The sequence below is a fragment of the Cyrtonyx montezumae genome, unplaced genomic scaffold (genome assembly GCF_038088225.1).
Source record: "Cyrtonyx montezumae isolate F1298 unplaced genomic scaffold, pur_monq_1.0 scaffold_18, whole genome shotgun sequence".
Lineage (NCBI taxonomy): Eukaryota > Metazoa > Chordata > Aves > Galliformes > Odontophoridae > Cyrtonyx > Cyrtonyx montezumae.
The window spans coordinates 6,896,404-6,905,616 of NW_027071914.1; positions in this window are offsets into that span (position 1 = coordinate 6,896,404).

Here is a 9,213-nt window from a genome sequence, read left to right on the forward strand (position 1 = left end):
GGAGGCCCCCAGGCGAGCCATCCCTGCTCTGGGCAGAGGGGCCCACTGTTGCCACCTGCCCTGGCTCTTCGTTTGCAGACACAATGTCTGTGGTGGGGTGCTCGGGACCTCCATGATGGACTCCAGCGAGCTCCTCGGCGCTGGGGCCAGCAGGGCTGGCCGGGTAGCCATGGCTGGAGGCAGGAGGCCCCTGGTGGAAAGCGGTGGGGCTGCGGCTGGAGCTGTCTGCGGGGCTGTTCTGGAGGCCCTGCAGCTGGAGGATCTTTGGGCCATACATGGCTGCAGCAATGGTAACGAGCCTCCTCACAAAGCTCAGCGTATGGCCCTTGAGACATTGCCGCATCTCCTGCAGCAAAGCCTCCTCGTCGAGCCCCAGCCTGCAGAGGAGCACCATGACGATGCTCTGCTTCATGTGCATGACCCACCACTTGTTCCCACAGATCCTCCTGAGCTGTCAGTGGAGCCACTGGAGCAGGGCTCTGAGGTCTTCTGGATGTTCCTGGAAAAAGGCAGCCCAGACCTCAGCTCAGCTGTGCTCTGGGGCCATGAAGGCCGGCTCGGCAGGCCCCTTCTCCTCCTGCAGGCCGCCATGCGAGCTCTATGTCCTAAACAGGACACTCGAGGTTTCAAGCCCAGTTTGGATGGGGCCCAGTGCAATCTGATCTAGTACTTAATCTAGTGGCTGGCAGCCAGCAGTCAGTTTTTTTAGTAAACTGTATTTTGCATTCAGTTCCTTGCCCTTTCTAGATACTCTTTTTTATTTTAGCTCCCTTTTCCTGAATCTATTCAGCCCATGTAAGTCCACAGTTTTTTATAAGTATTTATATGAACACTATATAGAAATTATAATTACAGTAGTTATTCCAGCTATAGCATGATGAGGTGTTTTAGAAGCTTCTCAACATACTTGCTTGTACTACTGTTTTGACTGGAAACATCTCCTTTTTGCACTACATCTTCAGCTTAATTACTTTGTCATGAGGTTAATTAATCTGTGCGCTCAGCTGGCACATGCATTAGAAAATACAACTCTAGCATCATTTTATTACTTAAGTGCACCAGCTGTTATTGACCTGAAAGAGTGGGTCCCAGCAAGCAACTGGCATTGTAATCAATAAACCATGCATTATAGGCACTTAATTGATGTATACTTAAGCAACAGATTAACAAAAGTGTGTCAGTAAAGTAAGTAAAATGTTTATATACTACAGGAAAATCATAAGTATTTTAATAAAAACATTTATAAGTCAAAAGTCGAAACTAAGCCCTTAAAGGAAACTATTGTAGGAAAGTACCTCTGAATATTGATACCATATCACAAGTGGCAATTTGCACATCATCCAAGTGTGTGCTTACGTGGCAGAATCAATGCTGACTTACTGCAAATGTCTGTATTTGGAACTGAGCACTATGTGCCACAGACTCTTTTCCATTTTCCATCTCACTTCTCCATGAACAAGTGAGATTGACACTGTTTGAGTGTCTTAGGGTTTGTAAATAATGTCTTCATATTTCATGAAAAATTGGAACCACTTATACTCTTTCAAGCTGCTTGTCTCCCATCCAGAGCTTGCTGTGAGGTGGTGGAACTAGTAGGAAGAAGGACTGATGCAGGTTAAAACAGGATGTGTGGTGCTGATGAAGAGAAGTTCTTTGGTGGTATATAGATATGATAGGATATAGTTTCTAGTAGCAGATGTGTGTTGTGGTAACTCTGAAAGATAATGATAGAGCTCAAATAAATTAAACTGATTTTTTTCACATCCATACAAGCATACATATACTTTTCATACATGCCATAGAAAACTAAGGACTCCTCTCACTCTCCCCAGGGAAAATATTCTTATAGTTAAATAATGCTGAAGTGGTAAATTGTCCTTTCTGCATCTGTCCATTCTGAACTGCACATAAACCTCTCATCATATGATAAATGTGTACTATTAAAACCATGTTAATAGTCTTGATTGCAAGTGGATATTAAGCAGTAAGATAATAAGAGCTGTTTAAGATCTGAAAGTAATTCACTTGTTTTTTATATTATGTACTGTTGTGTTTTTAAACACACGTCAGTAAATTTTATAGTAAAATGAAGGTTCGACTGGGGATCGTGCTACCAAAAAGAACAGTGAGATTTAGGCATGGGGTGATCATTTGTTATCCTTGTCTATGTGGATGGCACAGAACTATGGAATAATCTACTTTTAGAATAGCCACCATGTATGCTGTTCTTCAAGCTTCCTCGTGGCAGTGCATTTATGAAAGCACTTTGTAACAGGACTACTCTGGCTCTAAAATGAATACAGTATGTTGGAGTAAAAAATAATGCATTCCCAACTCTTCATTTTATAGAAATAAAAAACAGGATAAAAGTACTCAGTGCACCTTATTTTGCTGTTTCTGGAGCTGGTCCAGTAGTAACAAAAATCCATGCATGAATAATGTATTGAGAGTTGATAAAAATATTATAAAGTGGTGATTTGTATAATTTAACTATATGTAGACATATTTCTATCATTTGCATTATTTCAATGTGGAAAAAGAAAAAGTTGAAGTAATTGTGTAGAGCAAGGTCAAGTTTTTGGAGTGATGTAAGAGAACAGCCTTCATGTTTTAAAACAAAATACCATGAACGCTGTTTGAAAACATGAGAATGAGTTTTTGAAAACCACAACGTACAGAAGTGAGAAATGCTGTGAGATTGCCCATCGTGGCCTTGAGTGGGTGAAAGCAGGTGATGGCCACGGGATTGTTATAAAAGCCACAGCAATGTGCATCTGCCATAACCCAACATGTTAAAAGCAGAGTCTGCTTTTTGTTTTTAATTTAATGAACAAGGAAAAAAAATCAGTTGTGATATGAAGGACATAAAAACCAGTTGGTTTTGCAGGACTGGGTGCCCCTCATCACCTTCCAAGCAGAAGGAAGCTTTCAGGCAGACTTGGGGCAAGGTGACTGCAGCAGTCAGGGCTGCCTCCTGCCCGTCAGTGTCAGAGCTGTGGCTGTGTGCCCCTTGTGTCACCACCGGCAGCTGCTTGTCATCCTTAGCGGAGCACTCACCCTGCTGCAGGGAGCATGAGCCCGAAGGTCTTTGGCCATGTAAGTCGGGCTGTAAACATTCCCTGAGATTCTGTCATAAATCTTACTATTTTATGTGAAAATCTTCACCGCCTCCTTTTATCATCAGATCAACCAGATTACATTGCTGCCAGTTCACCATGTTTTCTTCACTCTGTGCCCTTTCTGAAAGCCTCTTGATAGCTCTGACTGCTTTCTGCCCGCATCTAGGGCAGTACTGGGATGGGTGCCATGGTCTTCTACACATGCACTCAGCTCCTGGAGGCCATGTGTGTTTTTGGACTGCAGTCAGTGCACAGCTCTGGTACGTGGCAACTTGCGCAGCGCTTCACCAAACGACAGGCAGCTCTGCTCTATAATATAAATGATAAAATATGAATAAATGGCCAGGGATATTCCAGGGATAGTGTTCTGGCTAAGCATTATGATTTAACTAATTGGTCTTTGTGCAGTCTTTAGGGAAGAAGCAACCTGGCTGAATGTCATACCTTTTATTTCGCAGCTCTCTTCCATTGGGACTACATTATAGATAATGGAATTCCAGTTAATTTCTGTTGAAACTGTTTATCACACAGGAAGGGAAGGCGGGATCTTTTTTTTTTTTTTTTGCCCATTTCTCCATTTAAGCTTTCTAACCCAAGAGCACATTTGCTATGGGTCTGTTCAACAGCTGAATTTGTCCAGCAGCTCTTGTGGAGTCCCTTCACATAGGTGTGAAGTGAGCCTTGGAGTGGGACATGCTGCATTTCATGAAATAAGCACCCTACTTGGAATTCCTCCAAGACATAAATTCATCTTCCATCCCAGGAAAGCATTTGTAATAGTAACAGCTTAAGTAGGGATGACTTAGTTTGACTGTGTCACTACTGATTAGTATTTATTGACCTCGATCTATCAAGTTTTTATTTAATTATCTAGAGATGTAAGCAGAAAAATACGAGCACTGGAAAACAATTCCCCATCATTCTCTAAGGCTTTGGAAGTTGTTGTTTTGGTTGTTTTTTTGTTCCAAATCATGTAAAAGAGTTGAACTAACTTGAGTACTGTTTGCCTAAAAGGTTTTGTGGGTTTTGTCAATTTATGACATCATATCAAAAAAGATCAGAGCGACTCACAAACCTCAGGAACTTCCCTTATTAAATTTTTTGATGCTATTTTCACATGAAGTTTTGTTTTCACAGAACTTGACATATCAAATAAAGTGAATTTAGTAGCAAGTACTCTGGGCTCAAGTTGAGGCATTATTCATTTCATGCTGTTCTAGTGATGTTAATGACGTAGAAGGCCCACTGTCTTTCAACACCAGAGCAAAACCACTAGGTCCAGGATTTCCCTGCAACTGCACCAAGACCTTTGACACCTCTTCGTCCCTCAGGGCAATGTGAGAAGTATGGCCAAAAAGCAGGAGGGCTCAAATACTGAATGTGGTCTTCATTCATCTGTCATTAGCCTCTGCTTTAGAGATCATTGCAGATTACATTAATTGGAATAATCTTGGTGACAAAAGTGCCTGTGGAAATATGTAACACAATCCAGTTTTGCCTTCTCTTTTTCGTACTAAAATCAGAGCAGCTTTACATTACAATCTGATGTCTGTGGGAACATTTTTTCCTTGTTAGGCTTTCATGGGAGATGTTTTGAGATCATCATAGAATTGCTTGATTTGGAAGGGACCTTTAAAGTCCAACTCCCCTGCAATGAACAGGGACACCTATTGCTCCATCAGGTGCTCGGAGCTTGGACCAGCCTGACCTTGAATGACTCCAAGGATGGGGCATCCACCACCTCTCTGGGCAACCTGGTCCAGTGCTTCACTATCCTTATATTTTTTTCTTATATCTAGTCTAAAATTCCCTTCTTTTAGTTGGAAACCATTTCCCCATGTCCTTTCACAAAAGACCCTGCTAAAGAGTCTGTGCCCTTCTTTTTTACATCCTCTCTTTAGATAGTGCCAATTTCAGGTCTCCCCAGAGACTTCTCTTCTTTAGGATGAACAGCCTCAGCTCTCTCAGCCTGTCCTTGTAGGGGAGGTGTTCTATCCCTTGGATCATTTATGGCCCTCCTCTGGACACGCTCCCATACATCAATGTCTATCCTGTACTGAGGTTCCCACATACGGGCACAGTACTTCAGGTGCAGCCTCATCAGCAGATTACCACACCTCTAAATGGATCTGTTAGAAGTATCCCATTTGCACATCACTGACCTGAACATTTTCCTGATGATTTCAGAACATTGGGGTGCTTATTTATAGTCATGAGTGCTTGACCAGCCCCTAATATAAAAATACCTTGTGAGTGAACAAATTCCGGTCTTAAATAAAGATAGAACATTGTGGTCTTGTGAATCTTAACCTCTAATACAGCTGGAATTGAACTTGCTCAACTTTGTTTGCTGCTTATTGGTCCTGAATAGAGCACTTTTATCCAGTGGTTTTAATTAATTTCAAACACACAGTAATACTCTTGTGACTACTCTGTAAAGAGCTGTTAATGAACTGGTCTCAACTGTAGAAAGTCGTTTTCTGATACAGAATATTTATATGCTTGCAGAATAGAAGTATATTAACAGGTACATTGTATACAGAGCTTTCTAAACATATCTGTTTTTTTATGGCTTCTGAGTTCATTCACCCCTGAGGGCTTTTTGTCCTTTATTCATTGTTATAATATCATGTAGACTTCATAGGATACAGAGAGAGTGGTTTGTTTTATGGAGGTCTAATTCTTTAATTAAAAGAAAAATAATCTATATTAGCAGCCATTCCTCAATATAGCTTTTAAGGATATGTTTGCCTTAATTCATGTAATTACTGAAATTTATAGGCACTGCTCTTTAGGCATTTCAATCCACGGTAAATGGATTTAAGTAATTTTTTGTAATAGGTTCATAGGATCAAAGAATATCCTGAGTTGGAAGGAAGCTACAAGAACCATCCAGTCCAGCTCCTGGCTCCATACAGCACTACTCAAAAATCAGCCCCTGCGAGTGTTATCCAAACATTCCCTCACACTGGTAGTTCAGTTACTACTTTTTCACTCTTCCACAGTGTATGGGAACTGCTGAGTCACAGGCTGAACCACTGCTTGAGTACCTGGAGAGGAGACCCGGTCAGCCCTGGGAGCACAGGTGAAGGCAATTCACTGGTGTGACCAGAAGGGCTGAAGCCAAGCTCACCCCTCTTATACCTCATTTAAGGGCTGACTGCTGTCAAGGAAGGCTCTCTACTTGGAAATCCATCCTTTGTGGAGTTTTTCCTGCAAACCTTCATTCTCAGAGATAGGTGAGCATTTATTTTTCTTTTTAACACCTTCTTGTTGTTCTGGTCCTGCTGCTATTACAAATCCACCTGAAAATAATTCAGATAGTACTGAAAGGTGTCTGACTCCATTTGTTAGACACATGCATGCTGACATCTGTCAGCAAGCCTCTGTCCACCTAGCCAGATTCACAGTATTTAAAAAAAAGAACTGTTTCTGATCATTTCTATTCTGTTATATCATAATATTCAGGTCTTTCTCACAGACTAGTCTAAGGAATAGTCAAAGGGACTTAGTGGTTCTCTAGTATGATTTTTTTCCTAGTAAGGTTGCTAATGCTCTCAACTGCCCTAAGTAGTAGTAATCAATTCAGTCAGGAGTCAGATGAAAGCACCCAGTAAATGGCATAGTTTGAGCTTCAGTGTTGTCTCTTGCTATTACTTGTTTTACGTGGATGTACAAACTGTGACTTCTTTGGTAAGAACTTGACTTTTAATTTTTAACTCTTCCCCACTTGAGGCACTAGGTTTCCAGGTAAATAAATGCAGATGCTTACAGCCCTTAGAAATATCACTTTCTAGTAGTAGTGATTTCCTAACTTTCACTAAAGTGAAGCTGTCATTCAGTCATGGTAATGTGGCTTACTTAATGCACATTAAGAGTAGACATAAGTATCTCCGTGAAGAGCTTTAGATTGCTAGTTTTATTAAGTCTTAAATTACAAAATATTTGTCTGCTCTATGAAAACATTATTATAAACAAAGCAGATGTTTTCAGGGGGTGGGAGGAGAACAGCCTTTGCAATAGTGCTTGGATATGTAATTACATACAGCCTGAAGAAGGCTTATTTGCTCCTTAAGGCATGTAAAGAATTTAGTACCTTAAGATGACTAAAAATTACTCTCATTTATAATGCAAAATGTAGTTAAGTCATGACTGAGGTCAGATGATGTTTTCGTGAACTAAAGTCCTCTTTGATGTTATAGAATCCAAATGCATTCTGATTTAGTTGAAGTACCTGTTTCTATGTTTTATGAAGCTTTGCCATGTTTATCTCCTTTCATAGGACATTAAAAACACAGGGTTAGGTTTTCTCCTCACCTGTGACTGACTGTTATCTTACAATTGCAAGGGTGGTTTCAGTTTCTTTGGATTCCTTTATTTCTCTTGTTTTAGAGCTTGCATATGAGAAAACACATCTGAGTCTCATTCATGCTTTATCAGTAACTGTTACTTCCAACTGCTGATCCACAGTGACCATGACTTGTGTAGAAACACTTTTTGGGGGGGAAAAAAAATCTCTCCGTGTTTATTCTTGGTATACAACCACTGTTCCAGCCATGGCTGAGTAATGAGTCTGAGGTGAAGCCACAGAGAATGGGGTAGTTTACTGTCTAAGTTTCTACTCACACTGCTTGTGGATAAAGACCTTCACTCTTTACAAATAAACAGTACTTATTTGGAGAGTTGAAATACTTTGTTTACTGAGAAGAGATGAATCCTGCAAGAGTTACTTTTATAAAGAAAGCAAATAAGCAAATGGAGAGTGTTCTTTTCATGAACTGAAAGAGAAAAAATACCATAATAAACTAAGCAATGGTAAAATCTCCTCTGATCTTTGTTTGCATACATACAAGAGAAAAACACTGAGCTGGTAAATTGACAGGATGCATCAAAATATCAAAACACTTGACAGTATTTAATAAGAAAAGCATATTGAGGACTTTCATGTTACATCTACACTTCATGGGTTTATCCAATTCTTACTTTGGCTTCTGGTGGCAGCTCCTCTTTGAACACTGTAGTAGATGATTGGGTGAGCCATGCATAGTTTCCACACCTTAAATCTCTGAGTTTTTACCTGGTTTTGAAATTAGGAAAAAATGTAGGGGAAGAGAGGAAAAAATCACGATGATAATAAAGATCATTACCGAGTTGAGGTTTCTACTAGAATTTAATTCTGTTACTGTGTTCTTAGTTCCTGTGTTTCACACATTCCTTTTTGAGCAGAAAAGAAATATATACATATATGTGCCAATTAGATATAGGCATAGATAATACCTGCTCTTTCTACTGCATGTCTTATTGGTTATGGTCTAACCAATGACCAAGGATTTTTAAGAACTGGCGTTAATTTTCATGTATTATAATATGCAACTTAACATCATGAGCATTATTGATGTTGAATGTGAATTCTGTCTCTACAAAGCATTTATCAGGATAAATACATAGGCCCTTCCTACTCTTCAAACAACTGTGGAGAACAAACCCTTATGTATTTTGTCCACATTAAAAACGCCTTTAAAACAACTGTAAATGCAGTCTTTGTAGTAATGTTGAAATATGATATCAAACACCAAAGCTGGTCACTTACAATTAGTAAATTACTGTTATTTTATATACTGAAGTACTGTGCTCCAAGGAAATAGTGACTATTTAATAACTATGCATTTGCTGTAAAATTCATATTTACATTTCTTTTGAGCAAAGAATATCCAATATAAATCAGAGCTCTTTCAGTGTGACTTGTTTTCCCCATAAGATTTTCATTTTGTGCGTAAACCAATTCTAAAGTATTGCGAGAACTTGTACAGTGTATTCAAAATAGAAAATTATTCTGCAGAGAAGAATGAGTGAAGTTAAACTAAAAAGAATAACCTCTGCGTCTCTACAGCACAATTTGCTCTTTGTAGATGATTTTACAAATTATAAAATAAGATCTGCAATGCTCATAGTTCAATTTGAGAAAAAAACAAAAAAAAATGTAGTTTAAAAATGGGAAAGACTTTGACAAAGCAAAGCGAAGGCAGAATCAGAACACTTAAAAATGTGTGTGAGTGTTCCAGCCTACTGCCAATCAGGAAAAAACAAATTACAA